This window comes from Triturus cristatus, chromosome 2_2 (genome assembly GCF_964204655.1).
Source record: "Triturus cristatus chromosome 2_2, aTriCri1.1, whole genome shotgun sequence".
In the NCBI taxonomy this organism is placed as follows: Eukaryota; Metazoa; Chordata; class Amphibia; order Caudata; family Salamandridae; genus Triturus; species Triturus cristatus.
Genome location: NC_140582.1, coordinates 378,670,263 through 378,690,802, shown reverse-complemented (window position 1 = coordinate 378,690,802; position 20,540 = coordinate 378,670,263).

Sequence of the window (20,540 nt, the reverse complement as noted above, 5' to 3'; positions counted from 1 at the left end):
ACCAGAAAAACAGATACACAGTCACACACAAATAAAGGAAGGGAGAACAATTTGAAAGCCTAGTTGTCAGGGAAGAGGAGCTCGTCCTCAAACTCTGGTGGTTCGTACAGAAGTACCTCTAACAACCCACTATTTATGTCATCGAAGTCGCTCTCCTCTTCCTGCTGTATTTTGTACTCCGGTGGTATAAAGTGTTGATTCATTTTGATCATGGTTAACCTCTCCATGCTTTTGGGTGACAGACTGGTCCTTTTCACAGTAACAATAGCACCAGCAGCACTGAAAACACGCTCTGAAGAGACACTTGCAACAGGGCAAGCCACATACTTTATCGCCAGCCTGCTGAGCACTGGCCATTGGCTTCTATTCCCATACCAATACACCAATGGGCTTTGCTCCATGAAGACCTCGGTTGTGTCATCTAGATAGGCCTGAACCATCCTCTCAATGTTCAGGGGTGCTGACTTTGCTTTCATTTTTTAGAAAGTCTTGAAAAACAATGTTAATGCAGCGTGCCAAACATGGGACCCTGAAATAGTCACCATCTTTCATGGCCCTAACTACATTACTGCCATTGTCCGTGGCAACAAAACCAATGGTAAGCCCTCTTGGTCACAGCCACTCAAACACCTTGCTGTTAAACTCATACAAAATGTTTGCAGCAGTATGAGATTTCTCCATAGCAAACACGGCTACAGTTGCATGTTTGCGAGTGTCTTTAAAAATCTCAGCTGTGTCAACAACACCGTCGGATATCTTATCTTTAACACCCGAAAAAGAGACCCGGTGTGCAGTGATGCACATGTAATCAGTGGCATGGCAACTGGTCCACATGTCTGTTGTCAGCTGTATACTCTGAACAGCACTCTGTTTTAAGGCTTTTCCAAGCAATTCCAGCACGTCGTGATGTAGTGCTGGAACAGCAGCTCTTGCGAAATAGTAGCGGCTGGGAACTTTCCATTTTGGACAGATGGTGGTCACAAATTCAAGAAAACCCACCCCTTCAACAAAAGAAAAAGGGAGAAGGTCCACTGCTAACATTTTAGCCAGCTTTGCATTGTACAAACGTGCTATTGGGTGGTTGCGTTCGTACTGCCCCTCCGGCCTAGTAAACATGTTAAGAAAGGTAGGCTGCATGGTATTCCTTCCTGTAGTCAACATCACACTTTTTGGGCCAGCAGTACTCCTTGGTGTCTCAGGCTGACTCTTACTCTTGTGCCAATGAGATGTGGCTGAGGATGTGGGCGTTACCACTGCAGTGCTGGGGACAGGGCCACTTTGTGTACCACTACCACAGAGAATGTCTCCCTCTTCTTCCTGTTCCACCGAGAGCGGACTTCCTACTCGTTTATGCCCAACAGCAATGGTTCCAGTTTTCATGCGACTAAGGTGCTCCTCCCACTGGATAGCGTGGTGTTTTTTCAGATGGGTCATTTGGCCTCTGGTACCATAGTTTGTACCAAGCTTACCACGACTAACAGAGGTATGACAAACAGAGCATATAGCAATGTTCTCCTCCTTTCCGCTAACCGTAAAGAAGTCCCACACTGGGGAGCTTAACTTTTGTCTCCTGCTGGAGGTGCAACTCCCACTTCCAATGCCGGATGAACTGGAGGGTGTGTGTTGAATTTGACTCTGTGCAGTACCACTACCTACTTCTGCTGAGGTGGTGCTTGTGCTGGATGTAGGACGCTGCCGGCCCTTTGCTAATGTAAATATGGAAGCTGGAGGTCGTGTTGGTGTTACCTGTGTTGGAGGTATGCGTGCTACATCCCTCGCAGCCATTTTGGATAGTGTAAAAATGTTGGTCTCCATCTCCTCAGGCCCGGGATTGATGTTCGTGATGACTGGCTCATCATCATCATCATCATCCTGCTCTTCTACATCAACCTCCATAAGTGTAAGGCTTTCTGGAACCTTCCTTTTCCCATGCCTGCTCTTGTGACGTGTTTCCCTCTCAGACTCAGTTTGTGGCTTCCAAGTGGCATCTAGATCATCAGAAGGGGGGCTTGGTGAAGAACTTGATGTACTAACCCTCCTTTTCCTTGCTGGGGATTTGGAAGCCAATGGAACTTCTAAAGGAGTGGCTTCCTCTTCTTCCTCTGCATGAGGCTCAATTTCCTGAACTGCCCCTACTTCGGGAGGAACTACAGCTACTATTGTGGGCAGTGGTTGCGGCTGTTGACCACTTATCTGCTGTGTTCCCTCCTGCGTTGATTGTGTACTACTTTGAGATAGTGATAAGTTTAGTTCAGGCTCAGCATCACTGCTTTCCACCATAAGGCTGGCTACCTCTTCCACACTCATCTGCTTGGGCCTCAGTTGGTGGGTTGGGCCCACTGATGTGGAGGTGCTGCCCCCAGCTTGGCCCCCCGACACCGCTGCTGCAGGCTTCATTTTTGGTGTCCCATAAAAGGTTTTGGGAGGCACACCAGACTTAAGTAACTCTTCCTTCTTCTTCTGTTCCTTCTTCTCCATGGCAACTTTCTTGGTACCGGAGGACCTGCTACCTGCTTTCATTGGGGGCATCTTCTTCAGATGTCAAAACAGCACTCAGTTGCACAAGTTGCAGAGATGCCTGGTCAGGTCACTCACACGTCACGTCCTGTACAGCAGCAGGACGTCGGTCTGGCACCACAACGGTCGATGATGATGACACACTTCCTCTGTCTTTTGTGCACCTAAAAGCAAAAAAGCCAGAAGAACATCAGTCAAAAGATCAATAATATAATATATAACTTCTTAGTTTCTGGTGGGTGGTAACAATTATTACATTTTATGAAGTCAGTGAACAACAACAGTATAGCCATTTAGGAGACTGACAAGGCCAGGGCTCCTGGTGTACTTGTACTGTGTACACTCAGGAAGAAGAATAGCAAAGAACAAAAACATAAATGTAGTGTAGCCTGTTTGCCCTAAATAAAAATTTCTGCATCTTATGGGATGGATGCAGCATCAGGGAGCAACAACAACGAACATATACACATAAAAACTAAAGGCATTTATTTAAAACACCCAAAAAGTGAAATGTACCCCCGAGAAAAGTAAAGCCCACATTTTACAATTCAATCCAAAGCCATACATGATGTTGAAATTTAACGCACAAAACAAAAACAGTTGTTTAAATTCCATGCACCCGTGATGATTGATGAGTAGTACCCCTGGGCCTACTGTACGGCTAGGCCACAAGCTTGGAGGCCTATGGAAAAAGCACAGTGGCTGGTACCACAAAATGGCCGCCACCACATGGCCAGGCCACTCACTAAAACAAGAAAAGTTCAGGAATACAAGACAGACAATGCAGGCCTATTGCAAAAGCACAATGCCTGCCTCCACAAAATGGCCGCCATACATGCTCAGGCCACCCACCACAATAATAACAAAAAAGTGATCACAAAGGACAGGAACAGGAAGTTGTAGTCTCTGTGGGACTTACTTCCTCTCCTAAAAATATTTTTGAAAAAATAAAAGTGACTCTGTGCTCCAAAACTACAGCGGAATGACAACCTGAGGAGATTTTTTAGCAAAATGCACAAAATCAGCGTTTTCAAGAAGAATTTATGTTGCTCGCGAGATATTGTTTGCCAGATTGCAAATGCTGCGATTTCGGGATGGCGAACTATACAAAAAGGCTTTATCGTGTGCGCGAACACGCATATTGAGAGCGCAAAAATGACGAAAACTGTAAGTCCGCATTGTCGTACTGTGCAGAGTTACCGAAAGTACGCGAGCTGAATCCCTAGGGTTACCTACTGGCTGAAAAGCCCTATTTCTTTAACACACACCCAAAAACTGCTATCCCACCCCAAAAAAAACTTTTGCAATGAAATCCAAAGCCATCCATGGTGTAAAAAAAAAACCAACAGACAATACAAACTGTAAATTTAAATAATGCACCAAAGATTTGAGGATAACTACCTCTGGGCCTACTGGCAGACTAGGCCACAAGCATGGAACAGAATGGCAAAAGCCAACACACTGCTTGGATGGCTCCAAAAAATGGCCACCACACACCCAAAACAACAAGAAATGGAAGACAGTCAATGTACGCCTATGGCAAAAGCACAATGCCTGCCTTAATAAAATGGCCGCCACACACATGCTCAGGCCACCCAGCACAATAATAACAAAAAAGTGATTACAACGACAGGAACAGGAAGTTGTAGTATCTGTGGAACTTACTTCCTCTCCTAAAAATATTTAAAAAAAAAATAAAAGTGACTCCGTGCTCCAAAACTACAGCTGAATGACAACCTAAGGAGTTTTTTTAGCCAAATGCACAAAATACGCGTTTTCGAGAAGGATTTATGTTGCTCGCGAGATATTGGTTGCCAGATTGCAAATGCTGCGTGTTCGGGATCGCGAACTGTACAAAAAGGCTTTATCGCGTGCGCCAACATGTATATTGAGAGCGCGAAAATGACGAAAAATGTAAGTCCGCGTTGTCGCGCTGTGCAGAGTTACCGAAAGTACGCGAGCTGAATCCCTAGGGTTACCTACTGGCTGAAAAGCCCTATTTATTAACACACACCCAAAAACTGCTATTCCACCCCATAAAACACCTTTTGCAATGAAATCCAAAGCCATCCATGGTGTAAAAAAAATCAACAGGCAACACAAACTGTAAATTTAAATAACGCACCAAAGATTTGAGGCTGACTACCTCTGGGCTTACTGGCAGACTAGGCCACAAGCTTGGAACAGTCAATGTAAGCCTATGGCAAAAGCACAATGCCTGCCTTCACAAAATGGCCGCCACACACATGGCCAGGAGGACACAACAACAACAAGCATAAGCCAAGGGGAACAAAGAAAAGAAATGCAAGCCTTTATGAAAAAAGAAGCACACACTACTAAACTACCACCACACACTTGCCACAAGCCACATGGGCACTCAGAGTTACAACAGGCCATGGAAAACAATTAACTCAAGCAGGCCTATAATATATGACCGGACAAAGGAGGCCTGCTAAACAACCCAGCTTTAATACAAAAATGAAAATCAACAGGGCTACGAAAGGATTGGAAAGAAGTTACACATCAGGCACACACATCCAACAAAGGTATTTCACACACACACACACACACGCACACGCACACACACACACACACACACACACACCAACAGTGAAATACACCACAGCCACATTTCAATCCTATGCCATCCATGCCCTGCATGATGTTGAAATTCTACAGACACCACGAAACATGGACCCATGCGTACCCTACTGGCTGAAATTGCAGAGAAAAACAACTAGGCCCCTATTGAAAGTACAGGCCACCCGCCACAACAATAATTTTTAAAAACAATGAAAATCCCAGAAAAATGTAGGTACATACAAGCCCCAATGAAACAAACACACCAATTCTCCAACTTACTTGTAAAAAATTAAATCTCAAATCAAAAAGTCCTCAAATAAATCCAATCCAATGGTATGATGCAGAAGACAGACACAAAAAGTGATCCTTCCAGCTCCAAATCCAAATGAAAGTGAACAGCACATGAACAAATCACTGGGAGGAGCCTGCTGGACAGGAACAGGAAGTTGTAGACTCAGGGGCACTTCCTTCCTCTTGAAAAAAAGAGTAAAAAAAATTAAAGGACTCCTCCTCACACAAAAGACTACAGCAAAATCACAATCTGAGGAGTTTTTCTGAGCAAAATGATCATTTTAGAGAAGCTTTTATGAAGCTCGAGAGATATTCTTCGCCAGATTGTAGTTTTTGCATGTTCGGGATCGCGATCTTACCAAGACAGCCGCCGGAAGTCAGCTCGCGCACCCGAATGACGTGTTCACACACTCTCGCGGGCTTGGGCAGCCATATTACAAATCTCGTGGCGCTTGTGAACGGACAAAAAAGCAAGTTGATGATCGCAGAATCACGGTAAGACGTTACCATGCGCGCGGGAATGAATATTGAGCGCGCGAGGAAGCAAAACTACTACGCTATGCGCTAGATTGCATAACAATCTGCAACTTCACGCTCTATGCGAATCGCAAGCTCCACGAACGGAGCGTAGTTCAACGCCGAGGCTTAATAAGGACTCTGAATTCTTAGATGAATTTGTTCAGTATTATGAATCGTTATGACCACCTGATAATGTAATTTCTGACCTCAACATTTCTCAGTATCTTTCGTCTATTCTAAAATCTGCAGATATATGTATTGACCTTTCATTGCTGGAATCCGACATATCACAATCTGAAATACATACTGTCTTGAACACAATCAAAGGATGTATTTACTGCTGAATTTTATTCACATTTTGCCAAGTTACTTCTCCCCAAATTGCTAAATCTCATAACCACTTTCTCGCTCTCTGGTTTACTCTCAGGCTCCCTTTTAGGATGCTTTAATTTGCCTTATCACCAAAGAGGGTAAATAGTCTCACTTTTGCAAAAACGACAGACCTATTTCATTAGTCAATGTCGATTTAAAATATTTTCTAAAGCTTTAGCTCTGAGACTTGATTCCTATCTTTCCTGATTTTGTGGGTAGAGAGCAATCTGAATTTGTCAAAGGACGCTATCTATCTGACAATACTCGCCTATTTTTTTATATTCTTTCTAAATCTCCTCTTAAAACTGAGTCTATTGCAGCTATTGCTTTGGACGCAGAGAAGGCATTTGATTGTGTGTATTGGCCCTTTCTCTTTCATACTCTTTGTTGGTTTGGATTTGGCCCCAAACGAATTTCCCTTCTTTCTCTCCTGTATTCTGCCCCAAGAGCAGCTATTTCTGCTAATGGACTTAAGCATTTCCAGAAAATTAATTATTTTCCTAATTCGTGCCTTTGGAACCATAAAAAACCTTTTATGTCTCTTCCTAAATGATCTCTTTCAGAGTCAGAAGGGGGCATTAAATTCCCAGACTTTCCTAAGTATCATAAGGCATTATTACTACATCAGTCCTCTAGGTGGCTCTCCAGTTCCAAATTGGTATGCCCATTATGGTTTGAAGTGGAAAAGACTTTCCTCTCCACTTTCTCTTTTAAGAAATATTTATCTTTCACATGCAGGCCACAATCTTTTTCTACACCCATTATTAAGGTTTCGTGTAAACTACTAGGCTCTATTCTTCATAATCCTTCCATGGACATAGTCACTTTTCTCAAATCTACCATTATGCACTATAAGGCTATTTTAATTGATAATAAACCTATTTACTGGAAATCCTGGAGAAATACAGGTTTAGTTTGGGTGCACCAACTTTTTGAGCATAATACTTTTTTATCCTTTTCCCAAGTTTGCCGTCAATCTGGTTCTCCCTTGGCGTTTGAGAGCAAGTATAAAGTTTTGCAAGGTGCCATTTGTAATGTTTATGAACAATGTCAACTTTCTTTATCTATGACATCTTCTCCCTTTAATGACTTGTCTAGTTTACTGCATTCTGCTACCAAAGTGTCTACTATCTATTCCTACTTACTCTCATCTGACTCTTATAGGACCAAAACGAAGGTGGAATTACCTTGGGAGTCTGATTTCGAGGTCAATTGCTCAATTCCTCTCTGGACAAAAACTTGGACTAAGATCAGGAAATCTTCTAGAGCGGCAAATACCAAGCAGTCCCTTTTCTTCATATGTATTAGACTTTTACAGACTCCAGTTCTTTTACACACAATGAACCGAACTACGCCTGACACATGTTGGACATGTTCTTCGGCACGGGCGGATTTAAAACATTTACTTTATACTTGCCCTTTGGTCCAATGCTGCTGGAAAAAGGTTTGGGTTCAGACCAACCTACTTTTTTACACTTCAATCCTCTTTTCTTACTCTGACATCTTCTCAGGCAGTCTATCTGACGCTTTGCACTCACTTTTCCGCGACACACGTATTTTGGACCTATTGTTGGCTGCTGCATTTCAGCAGATTAACAAGAGTTGGAATGATTGTACTAAACTGTCTTTTCAGGCTTGGTGGTATGCGGTGTGCTATAACCATAGACTGGACACAAACTATGTTTGTCCTATGTATTTAAATCTGAAACGTCAGATCTTGTGGCCTTCAGTCACACAGTTCCTAGATGACAATGCGCAGCATTTGTTTGCACGCACACCTATTCAACAAGAGGTCCCTCAGCCCCCCTGACCTTCCTCTTAACTCTGCTTAAAATAATTAAGTATGTTATTTGCTAACATAAATATGTATGTAACTCATTTGTAATCCACTTGTTTTATCTTCTATTTGTATGATCAAACTTTTCTTCTTTCAGACCTGGTATAATCTCTCTATTCCATAGATGAACTGAGCTGTTTTGTTATGTCTTTTTCATTGCAGAATTATTGGTATTATATTGTTCCATTATCTTATGCTTTATTATGTTCTTAATAAACTTATTTTAAAACATAAAAAATCTGTCTTATTTACTGTTTGTTGCAGTGCCCATCCGCAAAAACTCCTGGTTTACCTGCTCTTTTTTACGTTGGTCAAACAATCATATTTCTACTAGCAGAATCTCTACACTTTCCACTTGTGGAAACCTTTGATCAACTGTCCAATTAACATCAGACTGTAGATCACCGTACCTAAGACCATCAGCTCTAATTAGAGCGAATGATCCAATATACTTCTTCCCTGTCTGGACTACCAGGAAAATCCCGGAGGACTCAAACAGAAAAACAAAGGAATAGCCCCAACCTCGGAAAAGGAGAATATGATCATCTGTATGGCATAGTCTAATGAAAATAAGAGATACCTTTAGTAAATGGATACTGTGTAGTATCCTGTGTTTTCCCATTATCTGCATGTCTGACCATTTTTAAATTTCTTCTGATTGCCCCTAAACAATCTTATTCTATATGGCCCCTTAAACTTGGTAAGACCTTGACACACCATATCAGGTTTAACTATGACCCAATAAACTGTAAAATGATTTGCTCTTCTTGCATGGCCCCCAACATCGCACCACTTTCTCATAATTTAAAGTGTGCATCCATGCTCATACCTAGAAAGTGTAGCTCTCATAATCAAAAGTGGTAACTGATACATCATCCGTCATGGAATTTACTGTGATGCAATGAGCTCACAACATGTACTTTAATGCTCCCTGAAAACAGGGACGTTGTAAGGGTTTTGGGGGCCCTGGGCCAAATGTATTTTGAGGGCCCTGTTGATTTTAAGATCCAGTTTCATCTCTTTATTTCCCTCTTTGGTCAAATTCTAAATGTGTGTACATCTGATATTCAGGGATAGTAATGTGTGACTTCAGTATTGTAACACAGAAGCAACTCACTTATACTACTGCGAATACTCTCTGTGACACCCTCCCATTTCTCGTATGTGAGGTCCTGTTTTGATCTAAAAGAAACTTTTTGAATGGATGTTTCATGAAACAAACACATTTTGTCTGCAAAATGTCTGTAATAGACTCTCAAACAATAAAAATAAATGACAGATAAACGCTATTTACAACAATCTGTTTCAAAATTATTCAAGGTCATCAGGGCTAGACTCTCTGCAGAACATAGATGGTCTATCAGTGGCCCCTGGGCCGGAGCCCACTTTGCCCATGACCTAAAACGTCTCTACCTGAAGATTTAACCCAGAACTTAATGCCTTTCCCATGGCTGCCTTGATTAATCTGTTTACCCTTTCCTCTTGGCCCTTTCCCTGGGAATTAGACAAGGAGTATGGATAATCTAGATACCATATAGTCTTCAAAACTCTTTCACCTCCACAAAACTCAATTGCTTGCCAGTGCCTATACAAGAAGGAATAAATACCTCCTCTGCAATAAATATCCTTAAAAGAAGCTCTGGAAGATTGAGTGGTCATAATCCTCATGAACATCACCTTTATACACTTAAAATATACATTCACTATCTCAGCGGCAGAACTCTCCTGCTGTGGCAGGTAAAAGGTCCACTGAAGTAAAGACAAATCTTGTTACACACTATTTCTGTATTATGTATTTGCTGTTCCATCTTCCCAAACCAACCTTTGATTCTCAGCATTGCCGCATACTGCACAAACCACTACCCATTTTCTCACTTGATCATCCGACCCTGGCAACCAAAATCTTTCCTTTAGGCTTTGAGTGTCATGTCTGACTGAAGTGTCCCTCATGGGCCAATACTTTTAACTGGGGAACAACCTTTACAACGCAACTTTTACAACGCACTACCATTACAACTAAACTGTTACAACGCGAGTGCATTGACAACGCAGGACATTACAACGCAAGTCTTTACATCGACTTGCACTAGATGGCGTGCTAACATTAAAAATAGTGTAGTTTACTATCCCAACACCTTCCCTACTGTTACGTGGACTGGAGTTGGAATAGTAAATTACACTTTTTTAATGTTAGCACGCCATCTAATGCAAGTCGATGTAAAGACTTGCGTTGTAATGTCCTGCGTTGTCAATGCACTCGCGTTGTAAAACTTTTGTTGTAACAGCATGCATTGTAACAGCATGCGTTGTAACGCCATACATCCCTTTTAACTTTGTGCTAACACAAAACAGAGACACACATTTATCCCCGCTCAATATTACATATTCATTGCATTTGGATAATTCATTTATGGCCTTAAAATACGGTGGGCACTTCCAGAAGGACAATATCTCTACTGGAACCCTACTATATGTAGACATGAACCAATGTTCTTTAGATGAAGGGCCGGAGGTAGACTTCGATGGACAGGTTACTCTGCCACAAACGTGATGGACACCCAGTCTGCGGTGTTACAAGTTCATTATGTTCAATGACACTTGTAATACGGCAGACAGGATATATGTCACATTGGTGAGAGAGAAACCTGTCCTCCTGAAGTCTAAATCCGGCCAATGGTCCTCCACAAACCCCACTATGGCATCTCCTACACTTTCCAACAACTTTTCAAAATCACAACCCTCTTCTGAGAGGTTGGGCACCTGAGATAGACAGTCAGCAACTTTGTTTTTTCATCGTGGAAGATATTCAACATTACAACTGTACACCTGCAAAGTAAAATACATGAAAGAAAAATGTTATTTATAAAATATACTGAGACAGTGAAAATATGCAGATCCTGATTTGAAGGTACCTTCCAGCTGTCAAAATGTACAGTAAGTACCCGAGCTCGATCTTTTTCTTCTGAATGCTTCTCAAATTAATTTAAATCCCTCAATACCCCAAAAACTGTTATTTCATGACATGCGACTCTGTAGGGATGTTAAAAGAGTTCTGTGAGGAAGGGTGGTTTTGTTTCACACAGAAACACCAACGGTTGCACAAATAAAATGCTGTTTCACATCACAAGCCATTGGAAACAGAGTACACTTCTATAAACCCAATTGTTTCACAACGTCAGTTCTTTATTTTCCTGAGATTGAATACACATTTGTCAGTTTCAATTGTATTGAAATATTTGACAAAGCCTTCTTTTGGTGTCAATTTTGTCATAAATGAATGCAAAAAGAGTAATAGCAGAGCCTATATTACAATGACAAGGACTCTCCCACATCTGTTTCCTTCTTGTCAGAACTGAATTTTGAATATCCCTATTTCTTTTCGAAAAAAGGTTTACAGAATGTTAGTGAATGTTCCTCAAGGCAGTCAGCCCACGGGGCATCTCTGGTAAAGCAGATGGGATATGCCAGGGTGACCAGAATAACATGCCTTCCTTTGTCATCAGTTGTGCCCTCACTCTGCATCACTATAAGAAAATGCAAACAGTAAAAGTGAAGTAAAGCTTTTCTGTCCCATCACTCTGATGCCTGTCATCTTAGCCTTAGCAGCTCAAACCACTTAAAGAAAAAGGGAAAATTATAAGAAAATATTTTATTTTTTATGAATATTTAGGGACATATTTATGGGAACTGTGGTACAGGACAGCGCAGCTAGTTATCACGCTGCCCTGCCTTGCAGCGCAGCATGATAACTAGTGAAATGAAAGGAATGAAATGACAGTGAAATGACAGGAATGCACAGTATTTTCCCAATACGGTGCATTCATGTCCTTTCCCCCTTCGCTGGTGCGGTTTTGGAAGCCTAACACCAACGCAGGCACTCTTGTACGATGGTGCAAGGGTGCCTGTGTTGTAGTCAGGATTGTTTTTGTGCAGGAAGGAGTACCTTCCTGCACAAAAACTATCTATAGAGTCGTTTTCCTTTTTCTGTGTGTGCTGCAGATTGCAGCACACATAGAAATAGGAAAAAACAAGGAGAAATGAAGATATTTCTCCTCATTACGCCTCACCTGGGGAGTTGTATCTTTTTGGTGTATTCCCAGGTTTGGTAAATCTGAGAATGCATCAAAAATCATGAGATTTGCGTGGAAACACCCACCACAGCCTCCCTTGCGCAGAGTAATGCAACAAAGCGATTATCACTGCATTGCATTACTCCATATTGATAAATATACATAGAAATATGACTTGGAGTTTTGCCTCATGCATATGCCATGTTGCGTGGTGTAAGCATTACGCAAGGCTCTCATAAATATGCCCCAAAATCAATAGGAAACATTGGATGTAAATAAAGCACATATTACGCGGTTGCAACATGGAGTTATTTTAGGATATTACATTATTTTAGACATAGACAAAATACATTTTTCCCATTGACTTACATGAAGTAGAGGCAATTTTAGGGGGAAGACAGCTAAAACAAAGGCATTTTGTGATTTAAAAATTGGTAGTCTCCCACATGAATTGGGTCTGTTGGCATGTATGCATTCACTAAGGGCCACATGACCGCAGCATTTTTAGCATCGCCATAGGCCCGATGTTGCACATCGCGCGGTTTGCGATGGCAAAAATGCTTTTTCATGTTTAGGATATCCCTTCCAAATAGCGATTTCCTGTGTTATTTATTAAGGTTACTCTTCCACGTCATCCAGGAATTCACCAAGCCCCCTAGCGAAACCACAGACATCACCCCATCCCAGGACCTCTGCAACAAGCTCGGCTCCTACATCCATCTGAAAATCCAGGGCCTCTACGACAACATTCACGACCTGGCACCTGACCCAGAAGCCACTTTTTACGCCAGCAACACCAGCCAGACTACCATTCCCTTCTGGACCCCAGTCACTACCGAAGAGACCATCTCGACCACGAAAAGCATCCACTCAGGAGCCCCCACGGATAACTGCCCCCGCACATCTTCCACAGAGGCGCCATCGCTCCAGAACTACGACGCACCATCAACGCAATCCTCAAGACCAGCACCTTCCCAGACAACTGGAACACGCAGAAGTCAGACCCCGACTCAAGAAGCCCGCAGCAGATCCCATGAACCTCAAGAACTACAGACCCATCTCCCTCCTCCCCTTCATAGCCAAAGTCACCCAGAAGACCGTCAACCCCCAACTAACAAAATTAATCGAAGAAAACTCCATCCTCGAACCCTCCCAATCCAGATTCCACAGGAACCACAGCACAGAGACTGCCCTACTTGCAGCCACTGATGACATCTGGACCCTCCTCGAGCAAGGACACACCGCGGCCCTGATCCTACTTGACATCTCCGCAGCCTTTGACACCATCTTCCACCGCACACTCACCACCAGACTCCACAAAGCCAGCATACAAGGAACCGCCCTCGACTGGATCTGCTCCTTCCTCACCGGCAGAACCCAAAGAGTGAGACTGCCATCTTTCCTCTCTGAACCCACATAATCCAACTGTGGAGTACCCCAAGGATCGTCGCTCAGCCACATGCTTTTCAACATCTACATGGTACCCCTTGCCACGATTGTCAGACAGGATGAACTCAGCATAGTATTCTATGTCGAAGACACCCAGCTCATCCTCTCCCTCACCAAGGACCCCCTCACCACCAGACTCAACTTCCAGGAAAGAATGAAGGACGTTGCATCCTGGATGAGCAATAGCTGCCTAAAGCTCAACTTGGAGAAGACAGAGGTCCTCGTCCTCGGGCCCTCGTCCTCAGCATGGGACAACACCTGGTGGCCCACTGCCCTCGGCTGCCCCTCCACCCCGACGGACCACACCCAAAATCTCAGCATCACACTTGACTCCACCCTCTCCATGACCAGACAGGTCAATGCCATCGCCTCCAGCTGCTTCAACACCCTCCAGGTCCTTTGAAAGATCTTCAAATGGATCCCCCTCGAATCAAGAAAGACCGTCACCCACGCACACATCAGCAGCAGACTCGACTACAGAAAAGCCCTCTACGACGGGATCAACAAGTCTCTGCTCCACAAACTCCAGACCATACAGAACACCACAGCCAGACTTGTCCTCGGTATCCCTTGACACGAACACATCACCCAACACCTGCGGAACCTCCACTGGCTCCCCGTCGAGAAGAGAGTAGCCTTCAAAATACTCACCCATGCCTACAAATGCCTCCACAACACCGGACCCCAAAACCTTAATGAGAAAATCTCCTTCCATGCACCCAAGAGAAACCTCCGATCCACAGACCTCGCCCTCACCGAAACCCCGCACATCCGCAGAGCCAGAACAGGTGGAAGAGCCTTCTCCTACATCCCGGTCAAGACCTGGAATGAGCTCCCTATCAACATCAGATGTGCCCCCTTTCTGAACATTCTCAGGAAGACACTCAACACCTGGCTCTTCAACTGAATGGAGCTGCTTAGCCCCCCCAGTGCCTTGAGACCCTTATGGGTGAGTAGCGCTCTTTACAATCCCCTGATTGATTGATTGATTGATTTAAGGTTTGGGGCCCGAACTGCAGTCGCAAAACCTTGATATTTTACCACCAACTGAAACTTGATGGTAATTCATTCACAAATTGAAGGGGTCCCATGTGACCACTTCCCCTTTGTGAATGTTGGAAAAAACATTTTAAGAGCAGGCAGTGGTCCCACGGACCACTGCCTGCTCTCAAAAAATGATAACAAAATGTTTAATTTATTATTGTTGGAATGCATCTGTTTTCCTTCAAGGAAAACGGACTGCATTTCAACAAAATTAAAGATAAACTTCATTCTAGGGCAACCACAGACATGGTAATCTGCTGACCTTAGCAGGCCACCATTCTTGTGCTGGCATGCAGTCTTCATGGGTTGCAAACTATGACCTACCTCATTAAAATTCTTGAGGTAGGTCAATTTGTGACCCACTAGGAATGGCGAGTATGAAACAAAAGGTTTCATACATAAGGAATGGCGATTTCCAAATAGTGATTCGGATAAAATCACTATTTGAAAATCGCACTTCCTACTCTTTGTACATCTGGCCCTTAGTCCCAGGACAGGGTGTGGGGAATTAGGGGCTGTCATGTTGCACACTCACAATCACTATTATAACAAAAACCTAGTCTGTTCTCTGTATGTGTTTTAAAAGGGAGCTCAAAACAACCTGGTCTGCCCTCTGTATGCGTTTAAAAGAGTACTTGATATATTTTAAAAAATGTTAAGCGAGCCCTCACAGTCCAAGCAAAGTGTCATGTTTCATCATAGGGCTGCCTCATTCATTGGAAATACTTATAGTGATAAATAGGCTACCTATATTTAGGGAGTACTTTCTCTGGTGATATTATAGGATCCAGAACAAAAGACTAATGGCCTCATTTATGAGGCCACTTGGAACACTGAAACGTCACTTTTTGTGAAGTTTCCTGGATCAGGAGCCTGCTCCATATTTACGAGGCAGCACTAAGCCACTTTTTTTAGCTTAATGCTGCCTCGTAAATATCGTTCCTGTTGAAATGTAAATGTTATGCATTTGTTTTGCTTGCATATTGCTCTATGTAAAGTTAGCATTCACGGCACCATTTTAAGTTGAGCCACCATTTTGAACCGTGATTGAAACTAACCCTAGCTTGTCGAGAAATGTCTCCATTCAGTTTTTTTCCCTTTTTCCTGAAGGTTTAACGCTGTTTTACTGAGTACATTGTCCTTGTTAGCACATACCTTTCCCATTAGATAGAGGCCTTCTACCACCAGCCCAGCTGCGGGCACGGGCAGGATGACCTTCATTTATAGATAGCGTGTACCCAGCCTTAGAGTTGAAACTTATCCTACTGTACCCCTTTGTTTTAGCTGTATGAACCAAGACATTTCCATTTTGGGCGGTGCCTTTGTTGGTTTGAAATGTACTTAATGTATCTTTACGCTGGCCGAAGCCAGTCCCTCTACAGCAATCTAAGGAGTCAAGTGCACGTTTCATAAATACCTTTGGTTTGTATTCTCTACTTTCTGACCGACTCTTCATTTGTGAGGAAGGCTGAGAGGTGGTCGTGAGTGACCCGAGTGACCCTAATCGGGTCACTTCCTTCATTTGGCGCCCGAATAGAGACTCCATCAGTCGACCCATCTTTGCCTGCGGACGGGTGTGGAGCTCGTGCCATGTCGGGTCGGACAGGTGACCGGGGATCCCTGGACAAGAGAGTCTTGCACTCGCAGATGCCCTATCTGTCTGACCAGGCAGTGCCTCGTCCAGCGATCATCCTGATTGGCGTCCTGAAAGGCAGACCCTTGGATCTGACCGTTTGGTCTGAAGAGTCGGCAGTGGAGAATAAACTTGTTTGACCTGTGTGCACCAGGTGAGTTGCTTTGGTTCTTTGTGGATATGGCGCCATTTTGGTTTGTATTTGACATGGTCTGAGGACCGTCTTTGGACAAAAGCTTGAATTTGTTTAAGTCCTTTATGAACATGGTCTCATTTTGATTTATATTTGATGAGGTCTGAGGACCGACTTTGGTAAAGATATTTGCAAATATCTGCTAGGCATAATTAGTGAACGTGTTTCCTTTTGAAAAATGCTGTTTCTTAGTAAAGTGTTTTGTTTGTGATTTCATTGTTGTTCAGCTGATGCTCGGTTGGAAGAAAGTCAGCCAGCGCCTTCCAAAGGCACACTAAGTTTCGATATGTATGTAAAACATGGCCTTGGCCCTATTATTTATGTTTAGTACTTTATAGCACAAATATACAAGGGACACTGCTGAGTTGCAGTGGCCGTTGACGGGCACTTTTGATGAACAGAAAATACATTTTCTACAGGAAATATTGTTTGCGAAATGGAGTAGGCAGTCGATGTTTGATTCCCTCAGAACATGGCAAAAGGAGGCTAAACAGAGATGAATTAACGCACAGAAAGATGCCCAGAAGGGGAGAATGCAGACATTGACTCAGAAAGCTGTAGTGCATGATAGAGAGAAAATAGAAAAAGGAATAGAGTGTGCTGATAGGAGATTTCGATTACAATGTGAAAGATGTGCGGGGGCAGGGATCCGTGGGGGCTCCTGAGTGGGTGCTTTTCGTGGTTGAGATGGTCTCTTTGGTAGTGACTGGGGTCCAAAAGGGGATGGTAGGCTGGCTGGTGTTACTGGGGTAGAAAGTGGTACCGGGGTCAGGTGCCAGGTCGTGAAAGTTGCCAAAGAAGAAAATGATACATTTGTGGAGGAATTGTTAGATACTCGACCTCCACCGCATAGAATATACCCTGCCATGCCACAGCCTCAGTCATCCGTTCCTCTTGTATCTGTTGCTTCTGCTTCTTCTACTATTGATCAAACTGTTTCGGCCACAGCGACTCCTGCCCTGTCTTTGACACTGCCTTCTGCAGCTACAATAACTGCCAGTCGCCCTGCTACACCTATTATTTCAGCATCTCTCTCGCCAGCCCTTACACCTACAACACAGTCAACAGCGACGTTGCTGCCTGTTACTTCTGTTGCTACTCCTTCCCTGTTCCTCAATCCCTCGACATTACTGAGCAGCGGACACCTCTACGTGGACTAGGGGATGGAGACTGGGCGACTGCTAGGGAATGACTGGGGCGGATATTGATAAGATCTGATGTGGGCAATGAAGAGAAAAAGGTAGCAGCCAATCAGGCAGCCCAGTGGGCTCATAACCCCATTTACAGGGTGAAAGATGTGTAAAGTGTTTTTAAAGATTATGAGCCTTTTGTGCAGCAGCATGAGGTTAAGCACATGTCGGCTACTTTGATTGGACTGTGGGAACTGTGTCAACGATGTATCACCCCAGCCTATTTATGACATTAGGGATCATGTATCTGCTGCTGATATGGCACCTGGTAAAGTTTTTGGTAATGTTGCGACGTTGGTCGCTTATCGGACTAGGCTGCTTGAGAAGAGCCCGGCGACAGTCTCCCAGTTTCCGATGAGGGAAGTCCACCCAATATAGCATCCTTAAATACCAGAGCTACGGTTTCAGCATAAGTTGTGTTACTAAGCCACGGGTAGAGGCCCGGTTACAAGAACAGTGGGTTTACACTCCATGGAAAAGGAGTGAAGTTTTATCACTTAAGACTCAGTTGCCCGACCCTAGGAAAAACCCGACAGCATATTATAAAGAATTGACTGAGGCTGCATCCTCGACAATTATGACTCTTGTGGATATTGAAATGTTCTTTGGTTTGTTTGTTCCATTGATATTTGGAGACAAATGCACATATAAGATCATGTTGCAGAATTGGGGGGTACATGGGATCAAATAAAGGCATGGGATCAGGAGAGGAAGCCACGTGAGAAGCCTAGAGCAGAGATACTTGCCAGGCCGTATTATTACTTATATGCATTCCATCATCCCACAAAAAAAATGTAGATTGGGACAAGCTCTCAGCTTGTCGTCAGAAGAAAGACAAGAGTGTGTCAGATTTGTTAACTCGGTTTGAAGGTGTATTTCTGGACTACAGTGGGCAGGATTTGTCTGTTCATGGAGATGTCCAATTGCTTGTTATTAGGTTTGTGTCAAATTTACTTCCGGAGATCAAGACTCGGTTGCAGGCTTCTGAAAGTACTTGGTCCACTTCTTCCCCTTCTGTTATTTTAAACAAGGCACTGTATTATGAGCATAGGGAAAATGAGGACAAGGAGGAGATGGAGAAAAAGCATAAAGACTTGAAGACGAAGGTGTTGTTGCAGCAGGTTCTAAGGTGAATGGTAGAGGACGTCGCGGTTCGGACCGGCAGCTTCTGCGTCCGATCCGGAATACTACGCCTATAGGGCCGAATCAGTGTGCGTATTGTAAAGAGAAGGGACATGGGCATAGCGAGTGTCCGGTGTTGTTGCAGAAAGTCGCAGCTCCTAGAGGACGAGGTTCTCGTGGATAGGGTCATGGAGCTAGTGGACAGGACAGAGCTCAGCATACCGCAGCCTCACATGATCACCCGGATAGTAACTACTTTGATGAAAATAGGGGCGGACAGTATTATCATGATGAATATGACATAGACAAGGTGACAGGAATGTCTCACATCTAGGACAGTCAAGGACAGAGTGAGGGACCAGTTCAGATACCTGCAGATCAGTGCCGTCCTTACGTTACTGCAGATTTGCATCGCTCAGCTAATGAATTTTTGGTGGATACAGGTGCAATGAATAGCTCTATTTCTCATTCACTGGTCCCCGGGGCAGCTCTGTCTGGCCATAATAATGTTTCGGTAGGATTTTCTGGTGTACCGGTTGTCCCATTTCTTAACTTCTTACACTGACTATAGGTCCTTTTACTGTGGATTCACCAATTTTGTTGACATCTAATTGGGGAGAAAATCTGATTGGCTTAGATTTATTAAAGAAGTTGCATGCTATCATTTATTGGTCTCCGGAAGGTGTTTACATGACAATGGGTCAGAATGCGGTCAGCACTAAGCAGTGTCTGTCCAAAGATGCACCCCTCCCTGTTAAATTTAAGGACATGCCACCCAGATTGTGGGCAACGGGTGACACGGACATAGGATTATTGCAGATACCCCCAGTTTATATCAAAATTGAAGACAATGCCATTTTGCCTCGTATTCCTCAGTACAAAATACCGCAAGCAGGGGAGCGAGCCTTGTTGAAGAGACGACTGCTAATGTGTGTAATAGCCCTATTCTTCCCATTCTTAAGAGGGCACCCTCCGACTCCTCTGATGATCATCCAGATGTTTATCGTTTTGTAATTGACTTGCGCGAAATCAATAAAATAGTAGTTCCTCAGTTCCCGGTAGTCCCTGACATTACTGCTCTTTTGACGATGATTCCCTCTACTGCAAAATTCTTCTCTGTCATTGATCTAATAAATGCATTCTTTATTATTCCGATCCATCCAGAGTGGCAGGTACTTGTTCAGTTTTATACTAGCTGGCAGAAGCTTTAGATTTTGTTGAGCTCCTCAGGGCTATACTGAGAGCCCTATTATATATAGTCAAGCTATGAATGCCCAATTGGACTCCCTTGTGCTTTCTTAAGGTAATTTATTACTCCATTATGTAGACAACCTTCTCAATGCTTCTGACACTGAAAAGGTTTGCAAAGACAGTATGGTTAAATTGTTGTTGCATTTGGCACACCATAAACATAATGTGTCCCTTTTCAAATTTCAATATTGTCGACAGGAGGTCACCTATTTGGGTCACCTACTGTCGAAGGAGAGTAAAAGATTGACCCCGGAGCGCATCGGTACCATTGTTAAAATGCCTATCCTTAACGAAACCCCTGCTTGTGCTAACAACTAAAGATGTGCATGAACCCTTGCCTTGGTGCCTGAATGTCAGCAGTCTTCTGAGCAATTAAAAGTTGCGCTTTACTCTTCTCCTGTGCTTGGCACGCCTGACTAAGCTAAGCCGTATGTGCTGTACATACACGAGACAGCTGGCTGTGCACTTT